Raw genomic sequence first — 21,643 nt, forward strand, 5'->3', positions numbered from 1 at the left:
TATATATATAATGTTTATTATAGGGATTTTATTATGTCGTTATCGTAAAGAATTATTTGCAAAAAAAGGAGCTGTTGATTAGTTATTTTATTGGGTCTAATTAAGTGTTTTAATTGCATAATATCATTCGATTTTAGGCCAAGCCAGGGCTGCTCATTATTATAAGAGCTCCGGACTCAAACACTCAATATTATTAACTATTCTGACTACGATCCCTGATTTTAGTAAATAGAAAACCACCTACTCATATAATTTCTAAGGAGACTCTAACATACATATATATATTCCCCTACAGAAGCGAATCTCTATCGGTTCTTTCGTGTTGACTCGCTCTGAGTAAACAGAGACCAATACCTAGGAGAATTAAGGGGAATCGGAAGCGGTAATATTTTAACGAAGGTTCCGTCATAAATAGGGGCTGGGCTAGCCTTTCTACCTTTATCGTATAAAATGATAGCACTTATTATGCTAACCTTACCAGGCCCATGCCTTCTGTTCTACGGTTGGTCAACACCGATCGGTAGCGATTATGGACAATCAGTAGCTTTAACACCTGAATTTGCCCTGCTTGTTTAATCTGCTTTGAAAGGATTTAACACCAACACTATACACAACAACATTGCTTGTCTCACGCCAACAAAAGCTGAGAGCAAAATGTCGACAGAGACCTAAAATGGTACGCCGACATGGAAAATATTCATACAAATGGATACTTAGGCGTTGCCTCAGTTCTGCATCTGATGCTTTCTCCGATTGATTTACTTGAAAATAACGTTGGCGCCAGACGAATTAGAATACCGTATAATCATCACCCACAGAAACGATTTTGATTGAACGCCGAAAGAGTGGTTCTGGAAGGATCCGTAAAAATCGGATGCTGCAAAGGGCGGAGAATCGAGATTTACGTCAGCAGACGCTTTGAATGCGGCAGAGAATTTACGCATTGAAAAGTAATGATAATTACTATATCGCGTGTTTATGGGTGCTTAAATTGACTATGGCTCTAATTTGGTTAGCATGAGCGTGAAGCAGCGTTAGATCATCAGAAGCTAATGTGGCATGCATGCCCAGAGTAATATGGACAACACTCCGCCACACACCGTTCATAAAATGAGTGCATCTATCGCACAATATATAATTATACTCATTCATTTTAAAGTAACGAACAAATAATACTTCATTTGAAATAAATGTAATTTTCATCTCATTCGTAGCTTGAAAACTGGGTTGAGAAAGATGTTGAAACACAGCACAAACTACAGCCAAAACAGTCCGCAGTAAACGGCGACTGTTCTAATCAATCAATGCATCATTCGCATTGCTTACATGCGTGTGTGTATGTTAGAAAACGAGTTTGGCATAAATTAGTGAGAATGGCCCTAAATATATATAAAGGTACATACAAAAAAAAGCGTAACTTAAGAGTATACCAATTATATGACAGCGCGGAAACGTGTATTTAATGCTGAGTTAAGGTAGATCAAAATCAACATGAGAAGACATCACAGACACCTCACGTATTCAACTATATTTGTCTATTATCTATTCTTTCCCGTCCCAATCCCGCACTGTCTTCTTCTGTTTTCTATTTCCCATCCGCGATCGTTTAAGTACCACTAAAATTACCGGTCTAAGATGCCGCTCACAACGCGTCAGTGAGACGATATCATTTTCAACGATCCGGAGGATTATTTCTCCAAACGAATAAACAACGCACCAACTGAGACAAGTATAGTCAGTAAAAATTAACACTAGCGAGACTCTTGTGCGGTTCTCTTACGCCTTCTACTGCAACAAGCCCCGCTGGCATTCTCCTATAAAGCACATGAAACCCATTGCCCTTTATACTGCTCTATGCAACATACGAGCCATCTTCTTCCTATCAGATCGTCGTTGCCTAGGATCGTTTACGTACGCTAACCAATGCTCGGTGGGCTGGATATTGCGGCCAAGGCACAACATTTTAAGTTGCATATGAGTTTGGTGGCGTGAAAACCTAAATTGCTTACTTCGCGCTTTTAATAACGTTTATGTAAAGGTTGCTCAGATAGTACCATATTTTATAGATTTATCGTGTTGTCTAGTTACTATTTAGCTCAATCTATGTGAGCTTTCTGACGAGAAACTGCTATAACTGCCTATGCATCATATATTACTAATAGTGAAGAACAAAACTAAGTGTACTTAACGGACTATAGAGGACTATACGGGCCTGACATATCAGGACCCCCATATTTCGCTGCTAGTTTTTGAAAAACTAAAATATCGAGGAACGATATATATTTTTAATCTTGGGAAGTTAATAGTGAACAAAAAGAAATACAACATCATTTAAAGAAATTCAACAACGGAAACGCTTGCCTCAGTGACTTCGAGGTCTATTTGCAGTCAAGTAAACGATGGAAGTGAGTGTAACGCGAATCCGAAAATGTGCCAAATATACCAGAATGATAATCTCTTCTTTTTTGTTATGACAGGACGCTGCGTCACGGGATCTGGGTGAGAGCATGCGTGTCTAACCGTCATCTAAACAGAGCAGACGATACGGCTTTTAGCGGCCAATAATCACTGGGCACCAGACGCAAGAGGTACCTATCTATCAGCCGGAAGTCGCAACTGCGTGCTTCGACCCCTTGGCGGCACAATCTCTTTTAACAATCAATGCCCATATCCAGTGATCAAATTTTTAAAACTAATCCAGGAACAGGCCTATGGACATAAAAGCACAATGATGTATAATGTACAGCGAAGTCAATATACGTACATACAATAATTTTTAAAAATGTTATATTTTTTCTGACTGCAACTCAAGGCGGAAAGGTACATGCATGCTCATGCATATTTAGTCTACCCCTAATTGCATTTAATCTTAGTTGGCATATTGGAGCTTTTTTTTTGTCCTCGAAACGTTGTCCGCCATTTTTCTATGCACTTATTGGACAAGCGATCGCTGCTAGCCAACGTATTTTGCTGCTCTCTACAAATGACAAGCTGTCTTCAACCGAAAAGAGGTTTCGGTTAGAACAGAGATAAAAGGAATTTCTACTAGAAAAACTTTGCATATTATTTTCGCCAAAAATTATCATCCTCATAAAATGTCATCTGAAAATCTAGTTCAGTTGCATCTTGTATAGAATTATCTATTCTCAGAACACTTGTTAAGTCATAAGCACGTATACAAACAATTACGTTACGTCGTTGTCGAAGAAAGCGAGTAACCAAATGAGATATATATCGTTTTGTATTTAACCCAAGTTTAGTATATATATATATATATATATATACATATATATATATACCTACTAAGCGTATTAAAAATTGATAATTGTTAATCTTGTCAGTGGCGTTATTAGTTGACATGCGTTTTCGTGCTACAGGGTCCACGAAAATTCATAAAATATCTCTTTACTTATACTCTTTACGATTGAACAAAGTAAATAATAAAGGTTATGGACTGCGTATCTAGCTTACATAAGTGTCGCTATTAGACGTATGTTACCACTCGTGACTATTAATTTCTTTCGTATTGGGAAATTCGAGATTATTCTAGGTAAATCTTTCTTTGGAGGATCTAATGAGCTGGTGGCGCCGCGCTCAATAAACAGCGGCGTATTACAAGGCAAGTATACCAAACAGTTCCGAGTCAACGGAAAAACACCGCAAACCTTTTTCAGAAAGGCATTTCAGAAAGACTGATCCTTCCTAGGGACTCGAGGTATGTAGTGGCTAGCTTCTTCTCCTCCTATGGCGGATGCCATAAGATGCAATTAGTACTATCGTCATCTAAAAAGATCTTAATGACATTTTTAACGAGAGCTTTCAATATATATCTATAAAAAAGATATAGACACTGAAAAATTTCACACTTGTGACCAGCGTGATTCCCGAAGATGCTCATTTATTGACATATTTCCAAGTTTGTCCGTTTAAGTGAAGTACATCCGACTCCGCCAACCAGCCAGCACGCCTAAACTTCATCATCTCGCCCTTTCGTGTGTTAATTTCCGGATGTGTATCTAAAAGGCCAAAATTAAGGACGCTTGTTGCAAGTAAAACCTGCTGCCATTATGTAACACAAGATTATCCATGCACGTAATGATTTTTACTAATGGCTGCTTGTATGTGATTCGTGATTGGAGGTCGGCGACTACCAACGCGGATTAATGGTGGACTGAGACTGTCATCCTACGCGAAATGGTTCGTTTGAATAATGAGTGGGTGCTCACCTATTTCGTCATAATCAGATGATAGAATGACCGAATTATTGTTCTATTGGATTGTAGTACGGGCTTGAACAAGTTTAGTGACTTCATCCGGATTCCATACCAAGCCAACTTTTCAGGTACCTCACTTCGCAAGCTGGAATCAAATGCAGCCCGAAAATTTACATTGTATACTAACTATTTTTTCTTGAGAGGACTCTTTAAAAACCTTCGACGAACGTTAGCGAACCGATAAGGTGGACTGGTTCGACCGATATCCGTGGTACTTTTTTATAGTGAGAAAACGGAATAAGCCGATAGGCGGAATAGGCGATTTGCTATAATATCGTAGACATTAGCTATTTTTTTTGACAAGATGATGAGTTTTCCGCAGCTATAGGCGGGGATATACCTGGACTTGCCGTAGGAGACAAGCTTCTGGTTCCAATTCGTACCTGCACTATGCTTGTACTAATGTACGTCAAGGCCTTTGAACGACATATTAAATGTTCATCTCGGGATAGCTGAAACTAATTCACTTCTATAGTACCCTAGAGCTTTACTGCATAAATATTTGTGGTTCCATCAAGGTTCCAGCCTTAAGCTTTACGTTCACTATAAACGACTAGAGCTGCTCGGTGAGAAATGTGTTGTATGTTTCGATATCTGAGTTCTACCTTATACCCGTGCCGGAATATCGTGAGAACCATTAGTTCTATACAATCTTGTCTCAACTTCTTCAACACGTGAATCCTTTTTCGCTTGTCCTCATGATAACTTGTATTCCATTTGGAATCATGGAATTAAAATCATTGCTCTCTTTTTGCTGAGATATAATCTCTACCTAGAATCTCGCTTTGATCAGGTTTGTTGTGAGTAATACATATGGTCATATTTTTTTATAAATTACACATGGTTGCCTTTACGGCGTGTGGGTTATATGTCTGATGCTCAATTGCGTAACCTATAGTGTAGTCTAATCTTGTCGTTTCAATTCTGATATTTGCAGATTCGAATTTAGCACGAGGAGCCGAAAGTCAAAAATGAGGGAAAAGAAACGTCAAATATGTGAAGCATACTATTAGTTTAACTTGTAATCGTATTGCGTATTAATCTATATGACGCACTTATCAACCAGCAAGCTGGTCATTGTTTCCTTCAATGATTGTACGCAACTCTTTACTTTGTTGTTGTTGTTGTTGTTGTTGTTGTTGTTGTTGTTGTTGCTGTTGTTGCTGCTGTTGCTGTTGTTGTTGCTGTTGTTGATGTTGTTGATGTTGATGTTGTTGTTGTTGATTGATTGATTGATTGATTGACTGATTAGAGTGATCAGCGATGAGGCTGGCATCACATCCGAATATTTGTTTGTGTCTGCTTTCGGCACAGTTCAGGAGACTAGTGCTAAATTAAAGATATTGGAAACAGCTCATCCATATCGCCTTCAGATAAACAATATTGCCGGTATTAACGGCCTATGCCGATGGAGAACAAGTCACTAAGATTCGCGATGAATAATCGAATATTCCTCCTCTAGCCCAGTACGCACACATATCTTCTATCTATGGCCTATATACGCTATACACCATAAGATGTATGTCCTAGAATGCGTATGAGACTGAGACTGGCAAGGCTTTGTTTTGCAAGAAAACCTTGGAACTACGAACTTATCCAGTATTCCACAAGGCAAGGAGGTGAGGGTTAAGGCAGGTATTTATTTCCATTAATAATTTAACTAGAAGCCTTCTATCCTGCTTCAATCTATTCTGGAATAGTTATGTGTCATTCTTCCATGTCACTATTGCTTCATCTTTATTAATCGAAAAAGGAATTTTCGTTTTAACTTTGGATCTGGTCTTCTACATGTTTTTTTTTTCTTCTACATGGCTAAAATATTGCGTTTCTTGAAATACCCTTTATTTTTCCATATAGTCAGCAATTAGTAGCATTATAGTTCTTCAGCATTTTAAAATTAGATAATGTCATTTTACATTAGATTCTCAGCTGTCTTCTTCTTTCATCTAGCCAAGGAACCACGTTTGAAGTGGGCAGACGAAGATCGATGAATCACAGTAGCATATGCATAGTCCGGTTCCAATAAATTATGATAGCATACTTTATACAAATAACTCTAATTAACTACGCAAACGATGATGCTGACACTGATATATATATATATATATAAGTTACCTGATAGTGAACTTGTGGTACCTTAAGAATTCTTATTTCCTTGGCAGAACTAACACATGTCTGATCCTAACAATTCTCGATATACCTCACAATACGTTCTTCGTTCTCTAAGCCTTTCCGACGTTGCAAAACGGACGTATGCACAGTGCAGAGGGATTCTGTTTGAAACTGCACGAAAAACGCAGGCGTACAGAATACTGGCCACTCTCTTATTAGCGCGATCAGTACGTTTTTGATACGTTTGCTATAGAACTTAAAATATCCGCGTTTTAACTATTTCAACGTAAATAGTAATTTCCCTTTCCAATTATCTGCTATGCCCTACCGCAATTCCTTTGGCATAAAAATACGTTCACGTTCTATGCCTTTATGAATGGATGTACTACTGACCATAAGTCCCCCTTCATACCACATAATATTCTTGTCATCGGTCCCTTACGAACTCTGCCAGCAAAAGATCGTTCACGTGTTTGTCATTCAAAGATTGGCGCTTGAATTCCAAACTCAGGGAGTAATTACCTCATAAGTGTTTCTATTTTTTGTTTAACGAAAATTGCATGAAAGGTAGAGAACGGTACTACGATTACGCGAAAGTCTTCTAAAAATTTAAGCAAAAAAGTTCTCTCTAGCAAAGGCAGAAGAATGGCATCTAAAGTACAACACCGACATAGATTAAAGTTGTAGGATCTCAGGTGTATCACATCAAGCTATGTAATTAAGAGCTTTTTAGGTGTTATACAAATGAACAATATGCAATAGATGCATGCTGCAATTGAGGACTACTACAATATGGCAGCAAACATTTAAATGAATTTTGCTTCCATCATTCACCGCTATTCTTGCTTTTTTCACCTAAAACGGGACACGTCTGTAACTTTCCCTATGGCAGAACCATTACCCCTCCGTGCCTTTGATCGTCCATTGGAATTTGCCGAGAAAATCCTAAAACGTTGGAAGTAGTCGAATTGTTATTATCATTGGTGAGCTTTAAAGAATTTCAAATGCCTCCAAAGGGATCTCAGCAGGGACTCTGTGAGCGTCCTTTTGTCCTGAAGTATGGACATTGAACAGAGGCACCTTTCATTACGACGACCCCTCACGGTGATTGTTGTAAGAAATATTAAATTTTAACGTCAATTTCACCCTCTCTGAAAGCAATGTCTTTTAAGGATATCGCTCAGGCCAGCTATTGTGAAGACACGATCAAGGGCCACCGCGTCTGTGTGGAAGACAGGTGTTTTCATTTTCAACACTAGATAGTTGCTTGTGCATATTTGCAGTATTGCGTTTTGTTCATATTTGGGTTTTTGGGCATCGATGGTTTTAGCAACACAATACTCGACTGGTACTAAGATCGATTTCTAAGCATGTTTTATAATCGCTTGAGCTAAAAAATATTTGCCTTCGGAATAATATGAAAACTTTGTTAATTTTTCTTTAAAGTAACTAAAGTAGTTTCCCCATAGGTTTATATCATATCTAAGATCTGAAGTTCCTATCCAAAAACGTGGCTAGCGGCGGTGGTCCCAGACACATAGATGTAAACCCTAATATACTATGTTCAGTAGATTTAGTATAAAAAATGTTTTGAGTGAAAATGCTGCATGATCGTACGGGTTACTAAGCAGATACCGATTGCAGATTGTTTATTGTAGACATTGACCAATTCGTTTAGTGCCAAGCAGAGCTTTTGCTTGGGTTGTGACTATATTTACAGGGAAAATGTTTCCTTTCTTCATTACGCTTACTATAATTGCTTTTCGTATACTGATTTCTATTGCTCGTAATAGGTCTGTCTATTCTTGCAGCATGCCAGTCAGGCTGTTGCTTGACTTTTTCCGCGTTTTCCTCTAAAGCTTGGCCATTCTGGCTCTCTGCGTGATACTAGCCCTTAAACCCGTGACAACTAGAGTTATTTTTTGCCACGATAAGTTTAACGGTGCGATCTTTGTATGCAACATGAAAGGTCAAGCGCTAGTTCCGCATCAAAGTAGCTTGAATCGATAATCTATCATGTTTAATATCGAAAAACCCAAGTAGAAGCATCAGACTTATAAACATAATTTCAGCTATTAACACCGTAATTTATGCTCGGAAAATTCAAGATATAATTTCTTTTAATTTAGCACAGCTGATCTACTGAAGTGTGCATGTTTCAAGTAGGATTTGAGATGAGTCTCCATATAGATGTTAATTGAGAACTTAGCATATTTTGACTGAAGGAGCTCGTCCTTCTAAAACGACACAGGCTTGACTTATTAAACACCATGTCATGACATCTCACCATAAAACTTTGACATCAAATATCACCTATGCTACCGCTACGATGTGTTTCTTTAAGGGGCAAACCTTATAGCTGTTCTACCGAGGCAATGCGGTAAACTAAGCGTGATATGTACAGGATATTCGCAACGGCCAGCCAGGGTGCGGCACACCACTAAGTAGAAGGAGGGGGTCAGAATCGATAGGGGAACCACGGAGGCAGCGAGAAAGTAAAACAGTCCAAAGGATGACTCACCCCCGGCTATGGGCAAGCGCTAAAGCACGAGATGCCTCATTCAAAATGTCCCAAGTTTTCCCTGGCAACTTGTGTAGCAACAGTGCGAACAGTGAGGGGTAAAGTTACCCTAACGCACCATTAAGTCTATTTCTGCAGTCTATACACCTAAAAAAACTTCTGTTGACTCCTTTTATGCTATTTTTTTTTTTGTAATCTTTACAAATACTCCTCATACGATCTGTGTATATTAAGATTTTTTTAGTTCAGGATTTTTTCTATTTTTGTTTTATGTGCAATAAAACACTGCAACGGAGCACTTTAGAAAACGCTAAATATTTTTTTTTAAGCTCAAGGCGAAACGTTGATTTGCCTTTGGGTCTCACTTCCCTTCTGGATAATTTCGAAGATCACACTTCATTCACAATTTGTGTATACACTATACACTCTGATGGCAGTTTGCATTTTCATTCATAACGCCTTGACACGCATCGTCTGCTCTATTTTTCCAGTTGAAAATTTTTAATTCTATTATTGACATACTTACATTAAAAAACGGAACGTGACTGGCATAAATTGTCTACCTAAAACGGGAGAACCGAGAGAACACCGTAGAAACAAAGCGCGTCAATTCACTAATATGGTCAGAGTTTCGATTTAATGGAAAAGATATCACTGATTACTATTTATTTTCAAACATTTAATAAGCAAAGAAAACTTTAGCGTACCTGAACTGGCGAACAGCCAATAGCAGCTTAGCTGGATGTAACGGAACCGCAAGCCCAGCAAATACATCATACACCCACTTAGTTTTTATAGATATTCATGAGTCTGGCTAACCGCGAAAACAAGCAAAATATACTTTTATCATTTTGTCTATTAAGCTTGAGTTCGTGTTGAATTCTGAAAACCTTATGGTAAGACTTATTTTTTTTTTAAGCTCAACGATATAAAAAACAAATTTTTTGGCGCAAGGCGTATTGTTACGGCCATAGGTGGTCCATTAGCAACCACTGACAGCTTTACTAAACAACCTTGTTTTTATAACGACGTAGGTCGAATGGCAGCGACCAATAAATAGAGTGTTAAGAAGTGCATCTGGCACTGTACAATTTTTCTATTCTATATTCCGTGGTGCGACATCGATGCAAACTTTCCGAAAATAATACGAATACATACAGCCCCAAGCATACAAAGCCGATCCATTAGATCTAAGACTAAACGATGTTGCGCTACACTAGAACCCATCGTCAAAGCCTTCAGAGTTTGCCGCACATCCTTCAATATTTTGTCCTTAGAAAGAGGAAAATAGGACGAAACCTTATAATGATCACCGGGAGTTCGACGGCTCACGGTCCGTTGAACCATGATCGCCAGCCATGGCCGGTGAAGGATAGTCTTTGGTCTCCTTATAAAAAAAATGTAATAGTTCGAAGGAGCTCAAGGCAAGATCGGCTATCAGACAACTATTTAAGTTATTCTGGGAAAATATGCGCCTTTTGACTTTGAGAACTATGCTGTGTGTACAGCAGCTCGCAGGTTGTTTAAATTTGTTTAAGTCTAACTTACTTGAATTCTAAACCAGAGCTTGAGATAATCAGACAGAATCGATTCTAATTCTTTGGACGTTGCTTAAGAATGCAGAGTCTATGAATAGCATTTTCATTGGTTTTTGGCAAATGGTTAGCAGTAGAACTTCCCTTATATCCTCCCTCCTTCGGTACTGCAGGTTCCCTGCCATCGGCGATTCATGTGAAACCTAAAAAAGCTACTCACGATCGATGTGCAGGCAAGCATTTCTTTCCCGAAGGGTTAATAAATATTGATTCTTATGTAGCCCTTAGAGGGAAATCCGGAACTGAAGTAATACTGTACATACATGTCTCAGATCTCTCGGATCGTGTGTTTTGTGTGCAAACTATGAATATTCATAAAAACACATAATATTGAAACGCCCATTTCGCAAATAAATTCACCGAAGGAACCCGAATTTGAGAGGTATGGGACGAATTGATAGCTTCGCAAACAATAACCTGTGACTTTCATATTTCTTATATGTATATAGATGTGTATAGGAAAGTATATAGATATTACTTATCTGTATACTTTCCTGCGACTTAGTAACGCCTTGAAGTGAACTCCTTGAATATTTATTTCTCTCATGTCTTTAATGATCGAAACGAGAAAATTTCACCATATAGTCTTTGTTTACTAGTCCGTTCAAATACCCACACTGCTTAAAAATGATGTATATTTGGCTTGGCAGACACCTAGAACTACTTTATTTTTGCAGCTTAACTTGCATACGTAGTGGTATAAACTTGACGTCGCTAAGTTTCTATTATTCCGGGAGAAAAGTCATATTGAAGCCTATTATTTCATATAGTGCATGAATGGGTAGCTCGACTAGACGAATATGAGATCGACCTAGCAGCAAAGCATCGCACATCTCTCTCCGGTGGTCAAGCCGTTTTTCTGACGACATAAAGCTGAATGCATCATTCAGCTGCTTTAGTTCAGTGCTTCAGAGATGATCTATTCGTGAGTAGTAGTCATCTTTACTTCAGCCGCAGCAAATGACTACGAGACCGAAGGCCGAATCGAGCGCCACAGGCTACTTAGACGCAGAAACGGAACAACAACTTTTTCTGATCTTGGCCAAAACTGAACTCCAACCTAATGTGATTTCTCTGTCACAGACACGTCACAAGATAAGGCATTTCACTGTACAGATCGGATTTACTCTGAGCTGGGGTGGAGGTAACTACCGTTGTCTGTTGCCACTAACAGAGTCACTTGAGATAATCAATGATTGATTGACAGCTTGTTCAGTAGTGTCGTTGGGAATCGCATAAAATGACGAAGTAAATCAACTGAAGATGCAATTTATGCGTGTTAACGTTTTATCAAAAACATTAGAAACAAAAAAAGCTATGTTTTGGTCAGTTATACGACGTATCACTTTTATTGATTTCCATTATTAGATTAATTTCCTTCCAAGATTCGCACTGGTAAAAACGAGGACCAACATATACTCATTTAGTCATCTGTCCTGTGTAATGTCGAGCTTACCCTCAGCTATCTTCTGAGCACAGATCTTCGGAGTTATTATGCATTACTTTAAAAACTCCAAATGGAGTTCGCTAAATTTATCTAGGGCTTATTTAACAGAGCTACGTGTGAGGCAGCGGCGGCAGTGGCAAGGTAAGTCCTGTTAAGTTTTTTCACCCCTTCCATAAATCATCATTCACCTAAGCCTGTGAATATGTATGCTAAGGTGCACTAAATTTTGGAGGTCCTCAAGATGTATTATCTCTTGCGTTTCCCCCACGTCCCAGTCACGCGTCCTATGTATACTATACCGTGTATAGTTTATGTTTATATGGACATCAATAATCTCCCTACTATTGATGAAGGCTAAGGCGCTTTTCCGCGTATAATTGTTACTCTTAAGTAACTGGTACGAAAATTTAGCAAGAGATTAACCGACAGAGAAGCTTATATATACCGTTCCTCCAAATGCGCTATCCACAACAGCGATAGACATTTGTTTATTGCGCACACAGGCCCAAATAAGGTGTCACCTTTAAACCGTAACAGTTCGTGGTTTTGATAGTTAGTAAGGCCATAGTAACTTTCGTTTGAATTCACACCGAGGGAACCGCTTGTTTGCTGAGAGGTTCCCCCGCTGTGTAGCTCTCTGACTCAGACTAAGCTCGACAAAAAGTACACGCCCCTCTGCCGTAGCCTTCATCATAGACAGCCTAATATACATATGTTGCCAAATAAAAATGGTGGTCCTCATTGTCACAACTTGTAAATTGCCAAAAGAAATATCTGATACCGTCAGTACATTTTTAGTGCCAAATTACCGTAGACTTAGATTAGGCTAAACGAACGCTTGGACCACCAAAACAATTAGGATTGCTTTTATATGTATATGTACTACTAGTTGAGGTAGTAAAGAATGTGTTTACAGCAACGAGCCAATGCTGGTATTTACCAAAGCGTCCGTAATAACAGCAGCGGCAGCGGCAACAGCTCACTTTGAAAACTCCGTGGCTGAACGTGATCATTCTCTACGTAAGGCTGCGTATGTATTAGGCACGGACGCTACGCACGGTTACCCCTGTATAGATGTCTTTTGGATCAGTGTTACGTGAATAAATTTTCTACTCTATTAATGGCGTACGTAATAATACAACATGGCTTTTCATCGACAGATAATAAAACAGGCTACAGTAACTTAGTTTCGCACAACTATCTTACATGAAGACAAAATTGGGAATATAATCCTATATTCTACTTATACTATATGCTTACAAACCCAGTCGGCAGCTTCTGTTGAAATACAACAAAATACTCCTGTTTACTTATTATCAATATCGTGTATATTCCGTCTGTTAGTCCTAGATAAATGCTTGCTCATGACAATTTAACTAAGGCCGGAGAACGGGTTGACATTTCAAACTTGGTTTAAGATGCGCTACGTCGATGCCGCATGATCCTCAAACACAACGAGATCGAAGTTTTTCACTTCGCACCCTTGGCTTCCCGAACTCATTTTACCAGGCCAAATACCCAACAGCTCTTGTTCCCTTTTGATGGTGGACGCTAGAATAACAGTTGCTGCGCGCTGACATGGTGATCCTTTCCTTCAGGAAGAGATAACCGCACAAGGCGATGAATGGCAACGACCCACGCCAGATCTCAACAGCGATAACAGCAGCCAAAGTGAAGCAGCCCTCACAGTAGCAAACCCAAAGGAACACACGATGAAATGGTCGTAACTTATTCACAAATGACCTCATACAGCTTCTTTGCGTTTCGCTTCCATTTTCGTTTTCCCAGCGTAACCCCACCTATGGCTCCCATCTTTGTTTGGATGTGCGTACGGGTCGACGGAGAAGCAATGCGTTTGCTGGGAACGTCAAAAGGCACTACAGCAAACTATGGCGACCTATTCTCTATGTCCGTTACGACCTGAAATACGGTAAACGGACCACGGTGTTGTCAGGGAGTACCACCGCCAGGATGGCGTATATCGGGATAAAACTTGATTTGCGACAGCAGCCATCATCAACCGCCCGGTAGTGGGTGGTAACTGTTCGTTCCAAGTCACCGTCGTATATCGCAATGGAATACTTTCCTAACACACGGAAACATCTAATTAACTTTGTACTCGTATATCGTACTACCAGCTACTCATCACTAGCATCGTGTTAGGTTAAATATACTCAGTCAACGGAAAGCCGGAATTGGTTCCTCTAAAAACAAGTACGATATTTGTGATTATCGTATCGTACTACTTTCCTTCAGATACCATGTACCTCGAATGCAGAAAGGACCCGGATAAATTACTTTTAATCTACTAGTCATGAGTATTTTCAAGATAACTGGCTCTCTCAGGTTTTTATAGGTCCCACTGTCGACTAGAAAAAATGGCAAAGGTCGAGTGAATAATCACTTTGTTGTTAAGGGAGACCTGAAGAGTTTGGTCTACTGACTTTGCGAGACAAAATATGCACTGCTTAACGGCTGACACTAATTTATAATTCAAAATGGTCGGTTTAGACAAGTCAATACACCACGGACAGATCTTTAGCTGTCCAAAACAAACCTTTTGAAACTTGTAAGAGCAGATCACTTATCAACCCAGTACACATGCGTACCTTTGCCATTTGCTTCTCTAACTAGTGAATGATTCCTTCGGGGGGGGGGGGGGGGTAATAACCGCAACCAATTCATCGATTGGGCTTTAGTGCACGAAAGCCCAACGAACAGATGGTTCCATCCCAAACCCACATCTGAATTTTCAGAGAGATCTCCAAACAATGCATGCTCCCCACAGGTATGGCACCGTCAGACACGGGAAGTTCTGCTTGGACCAAATGAGATCTTATTGCTAACTAAATGACTGGAATAAGCTCTATAGGTAGTTGAGATTTGGGTCGAGCCAGTGTTTTTATCGGGTTCTCTTAGGGAACGCGACTTACTCAGCTACACTCTTGCCGCTTACAACATTAAACCTTGCTTCTGGTGTAGACGTTCGAGCTTTAATTGGTAGACAGTAATAGGCCGGGCAATGCTTGATGGTTAAGCGATTACGGCAAAATGGGTCCGAACCCACACGATACCAGCCTCTGCTGGAGAATCACTTAATAGTCCTAATTCTCAGGTAATAGTAAATCATTAAAATGGTAGCACTTTTACTAACCTGATAACGTGTGCAAGCAATAAGAAAAGCATCCAAATAATAGATAAACTTGCAGTTGTGAAATGTTATGCTATAAGATGAATCAAACCATCAGCACAGTCGTCATAGAAATCAGGAGTTTCTTATAGATGGCAAATATTATCCGGAGCCATAATCTGTGCCTTAGAATAAAAGGAACGACTTTCATCAATTTCTGCGCGTTCTGCCACATAAATGTGACTGGTAGGATCTTCTTTTCTGAGAAGGCACCCCAAAGGACGACTCGAAACAACTCGCCGGTTTCTAGGAAAGACACAGGCGAAGGAATCCTACAACTATTCACAACGAAAATTATTTTCACTGGTTTTCTTTAGTTGATCTTAATATTTATGTAGTAATGACATTATGTAGAATTGTGCATTGCCGGATCAGCGCCTCTCCGAATTCGTGGGCGCAGATTCTATGTTTCGAGCTTTACGTCTGACACCGGCCTTTGGCAATTCATCAGAACGCAACAAAAGTAAAGTAGCAATCAATAGAACACTAATAATAATATTCACAACCATACCGTTATGTTCCTTTTCAACGGTAGAGATAAATTTGTTGTCAAGATTAAAAATTGCAAATTGCATTTTTGATCTCCTGGCGTAGGCCAAGAAACGCAATCCACCCATGACGCTTACTTTATTATATGTTGAATAAAAAAGGAGCCTGCACCTTCGAGACCGGTACTTGATGCGGCAGATTTTAGGGATTTACATCTGTGGAAAGGTAAGACTTGCTTTTTTTTTCTTTTTTTAAACGAGGTAAGGTGAGTAAGAGCAGCCGTAAACCTTCAGCTGTAGTAAGTGTTCCAGAATCTCTCTGGAAAACATGACATTCATATATTTCTAAGATGCAGTTACAAAGCGACTCACATCTAATCCCACTCGAATTTTTGTTAGCTTAGCTTCTGTACTTGTGATGCAGTACTCTCGCACCTTATTATCGAGGCCTGAGTACCCTGAGTGAAATTCCTCGAAAATGGTGTGTATTTTCAAAGTGAACTATTGCTTTATTGATCCGAGTTAAATAAACGATTCCAGACACTGGGGCGACTCATTGTACTACATACTTTAGAACCTTTGGCATTTTCCTTCGAGAAAACCAACATGTGAAACCAGTTGACCCAAGATTTCGCATACGGTAGTTGTACACTCGGTCAAGCCGGTCGAAGCAACTAGAAAGTAGCCACAAATTACGGAACATGCAACCGAGTGCGAACTGCTTCAGTTAAGGAGAACGATTCCGAAGCTTCCCGAACGATTCTTCATTGGATAGAAACAGGAACGAGAGACAGTGACAACGATATCCCCCTGCCTTGTATTAGCTCTTGGCTGTAAAGATATATTCTATTCAACATTTAAACAGATACAGATGACGCTCTGTAATTGTCATTAAGGAAAACTCTTAGCTGTCTCACTAATAATAATATAAAACATCTTGATTACCACGAACCTGTCTAGCTATACCATGACAGTTGTCGTCAGTTAAGTGGGGCTGATGACTAAGCCGTCTCAGACAGTATTTGCCGGCATTCTTTAACAGACAAAGATAGCAACAGTTTAAAATGTATAAAATAGATCTGAAGTTCTGAAAGCCGTATCCTATGCCTCAGACCACGAAGCCTGGGCGCCATTCGCTTTGTCGCCGTCACGCATAAAGGCTAACGGTTCACAGTGGTATCTCTTACAACCTTCTAGCGAATTTAATAGATGTGTAAAGTACTACGACAAGCGCTGGCATATCCTTTACACGGTGAACGTTATTTTTACTAGATACGAACGCACCATCAGTGATTGATTTTGTTCATTCATGATTGTACCTTGAGAAAGTGGCGATTAGAGGTCCGCCCAATGTGAAAGTTGAAAGAAAGCGGCTAAATTCAGTTTTCCTGCCTTGTTTAGGACAACTTACGTTGCATTGCTGCACAATGATCTTGAAGAAAGCTTAGGTTTTCCAAACATGGCTGTTGTGGAAGCGCATATTAAATCAAAATGGATAAACCCTGTAGAAATCCGTCTGCCGCAAGAATAAACCACACCCATAATAATACCCAATACTAAATAAAAGTTTTGCCGTCGATAACTTGAGCTGAATTTTAAAAACGCATTCCTCAATATATTAGATACACCTTAATAATACTGGCAATGACTATACACAGGCCACGAAAGACCAACCAAATATATGTATCGCATGCATTCAAATCATTTAGATATAAAAGGTACATTTTAAGAACTGGAAACGCTCGCAGTGAAAATCAAGTAGAAAATGAAAAAGACAAAAAACACGAACGTCAGTGAAACGAGCTGCTCATATAAATTCGATGGGTAATTTTCTAGCAGAAAGTGTACGGCATCACAGCATCCTTCAGAAGAACTCATGGGTGCACTTATTGCCACGCGTCTCGACCTCGTTTCTACTTCATGTTTCTTTTGTTGTTAGTGTCGTTGCTTCAACTTACTTGCAATAAAGAGAAGAGTATGCTTTCGGACGGGTTGAACTAGTCGGGGACGGCAAAAGGCGTATTACCCTCAACCCACGACACCATATAAAAAAGGCACCAAACAATCACTGCGAACTAGTTCGGCTTGCTCTGAGCTAAACTATCAGGGTGCTACACTTTCATTTTAACCAGAATTTCCCATTCTGTTTATCAGTCTGTTGAGTCACAACGGAACCCGGTTCCAGCTCATTGGAAAGAAATCAGTTATTATCAAGTTGCCGTGGCATTACATTACTAATAGAAATATAATTTGCGGTATCTTCAGCATTTGGAAGTATGTGGACTCCTTCAGACAAATCCATTGCAATACTGACACATACGAACTAAGTGACGAGATACATACATTATATAAGATTCGGTGGATTTTCCTGAAGTGCAGATGCAAGGTTTGAAAATGTTTTTTTTTTTTTTTTTGAAAAAAAATTGAAAAGAAACATTTTCAAAATTCGAGTCTTAAGCAAAGGAGATTCTCGGAAGATTCCGATTATGCGTCTATGACATTCAGAGACGACTTGACTAGGCGTTTGACCATTTTGTTCTGAGCACTCCAAGCTGTAGCTGATACATATGTCGTCCTACTGATAATGGTATTTATATCATTATTACGACCTATTATTAAAATGAGTTAGTATCGATAATTCTTTGAACCAAGGCAAAAAGTACGCACATGTATATGATTCGATAACGTTCGACGATTCGACAGTAACAACAATTACTGCAATGTCTATTTGTTAGATCTCCTTAACTAAACAATGGGAAAATGTTGCTACATGCCATTGTGTACGTACATACCGTCTGACTGTGTGTTTGCGTAGGAAGTACGACTATTTTTCAAACTCTCAATTAGGTGCTGCAAGCCGAATCGAGTAATTTATTGACTATCAGGGGGAACGGGAGGATATTGGGCGATATCAGGATATTATATTTTTCCAGCCGTGAAGCTCATCTCAGTTATCAGGTCGTTCACTAAGTAGGCTTCGTTATCGTTATATTCTATGAGCGTTGGTTCTAGTCATCCTTTCTACTGCACCTAGGGCCCACCACGCGAATAACAGGATAAAGGATTAAAAAATCCGCATCGTTCTCGCTATAGCAAATGGCTAACGTGTCATGCGTGCCTTACAACTTCACTAGTAACAACGCCTTCACCCGCTAGCCTACTCAATATTTATATATATAATACCGAAGATTCTCGCGCTTTTTTCTACTGTGTACAAAACGTGCCACTTGTTTCTTCCTGTGTTAATAAATGATTATGCTACATATCTGCCGTCATTTTTTCGTTTCTTCTCACCAAATGATGAATGCCGTCCAGCCAAAAAATAGCGGGTTTGGGTTCGAAGGAGTTTCCCAATTGCGAATAGCCTCGACAAAAGTGACTCAAATAAACATGCCGAATTTCCAGTGAAAACGACCTTTACAGTCCCACCAAACGCAAAGTATGGCCCATTTTGACTGAAGATCTGGTTGGATCCTAGGCCTTGGCTTCTCTCCTGAAGCCATTTAAATCTTCAGTTCACGTTGACGTACAGACACGCAGTGGCAGGCATTTATTCTGTGCAATAATTGGTCCCTGTGACCGCTTATGCTCAATACCGAGGAACATATTAGGATGCACCATTAAGTCACAATCCTTCATTCATGTTCATGAGATTCTCAAGCTCCACGCTTCAATGCAAACTCAAGGGAGTCAAGGGAATCATACGTCAGTCAATCGTCTTTCTTCAAATGTGCCTTTAAGTTGTGCCTTATCAAACGGCCCGCCAGAGCGAAACATTCTCTAAGGGTGCCGCTCACAACTTCACAAATTACTCTTGAGAAGCTTTTTTAGCGGTAGCGTTATTACCGTACATAAAGCAGATGCGGAGGACTGTTTTGACAGCGTTTGGCACCAAAGACTACGGACGTTGTCGGAAATAAACAAAGAATACTAACAAATAAAAATAAATTTTTTCACTTGGAACATCAATTTTTCAGTTCTCTTAGACGTAAATGTCACTCAAAACTTAAAGGACTATGGAACGATGTATCAGAAGTAAACAACAAGTAAGGGAAAATGAAAAAAGGAACCTTTCTTGCACAGGAGCTTTCTTCCAGCCAACTCTATAGCCTACCACAAATATAGCAACCATTGTTGTTACATAGTGTACTGTCAAGTATCAACCAGTATGATATAATCCCGTAATGTTAATCCCGTAATGTGCCACTCCATTCCAGCCAACAGCTACAACGAGATGAAGATTATAGCTCTGAGGCGAATGATATAAGAGATAAATTAAGTTCGTCGTTTTTCCTTCAGGAAATACACCTCCTTTTGACTCCTTATTTAACACATCGCACGAGCTAATACAATGGCAAAGTTTTTTCGGGATGATCAATAATCTTGAGTCTACATTTACTTATAGAATATAAATTAGAGTATATAGTAATAATAATTATATAGTAATAATAATCATCATCATTCACTCCGCAATTGTTATCATAATATCACACGTATATTATATTTTATGATGATATTGGTATAATTATCGCAATTTACGACGAATTGAGCATCGGGCTATGTTTCATTGCTGTGTGTCAGTCCTGTAAGTGCAAGTTGTAGGCAGATTTTTGATCCAGACTCTCATGTAAGCTCTTACGATCCCAGATTGTTCAACACTCCTTCCAAACTTCTTAGTACTCGTCCTTGTCCCTAGGAAAACGGCTATTAATACTGAAAAGGCAATTCCTAGTATACACTATACAATTTTCAATTACTGTATAACAGGGAATTAATGCATCACGGCCCATTTTATACTCTGGCGCTTAAATGAGCACGATGATTCATCCCGTACCGTAACTGCCCACAGCTGGTTGTCGGTGAGTGCTGCTCTAACAAGTCGTACACAACGTCATGCCATATGCTATTGGTAAAGATTGTTTTTAACGCAGTGTTGTTTATATCAGAAGGCGGAAAAAAAGACTCAGAAGTCTCATTCTCCGAAGCTGAATGGGAAAACTTGATCGAAACACCGCCCTAAAATAGATACATAACGAGTTACGAGACTAGTACCGTACAATCGCGAACAATTCACACGTCATATTCATAGAACCGCAGTTTGTATCCTAACAGAGACCATGGACTAATGTGAAAGTTTGCTATTAAAGATAGATAGTTTAGCTCATCATTTATGCAGTACTTTTCCGCACTTTAAATTTATGCGCCTCGATGGTCATATGAATTTATCCACACCTTTGAACTGTGAAATCTAAACCCAATTTTTATTGTACCCGGTTACAATAGGTTGATTCGAAATCAACTGTTATATTTAATCCAAAGTTCCTAACTTGCCTTTTTACACTCGAAAACTTTTTCGATGATCTTCATCGCACCTGATAGAAGGCGTATGACTAGTATATATCTCAGTATGCTACTTTTAATACCTAGATTTCTATATTTTCCTTTACTAACCTATTCCTAAATTTAGTCAAGTATAAAGAGCAGACTCGAGAATACGATGGCTTTACTAATCGTCAACGCAAGTGTTTTTTACGTTTTTCCCAGACGTAATCAAGAATGGCGGTTATTTAGTAAAGGCATAAAAAGTCGAATCTTTAGAAACTCTTCTAGGATCTCAAAACGAAAACCTCATACGAAGAGTACGCGGACAAGCAAGCAAAAGGACGAAATATTTGAAGAAAATACCTTCGTTCTAATTACTTAACTTTTGAGTCTCTACCTTTTACTACTATACCAAATTCCAAGGCAATGAAAGCTTGCCTCCACGGCTATTAAACGTGACAGTGTTTCTGACATAAAGAAACAATGTGTTTTTATTTCAATACTAGCACCAAAAATAGGATAGATGCTAGTGGACAAAACTCTAGTATCGACATAAACGAATATATATATGGTGCTATTATTATAGTCATAACTGAAACTCTTCCTTTTTCTGCTCATATTAATCAGTATTAGGCATCTGTTATGGTGGTACGAACGTTCGTTTCTTCGTTTTTCTTTTCCTATAATACATTGA

The 21,643-nt window shown here is 39.2% G+C and overlaps 1 protein-coding gene across 4 annotated transcripts in view; it reads right to left on the minus strand.

Moving 5' to 3' along the window:
• Positions 1–21,643, minus strand: part of Nrg (Neuroglian) — an 82,729-nt gene that overhangs the window by 32,916 nt on the left and 28,170 nt on the right. The gene's annotated exons all lie outside the window — the stretch shown is intronic.

Source organism: Varroa jacobsoni, unplaced genomic scaffold, assembly GCF_002532875.2.
Source record: "Varroa jacobsoni isolate VJ856 unplaced genomic scaffold, vjacob_1.0 scaffold_361, whole genome shotgun sequence".
Classification (NCBI taxonomy): Eukaryota; Metazoa; Arthropoda; class Arachnida; order Mesostigmata; family Varroidae; genus Varroa; species Varroa jacobsoni.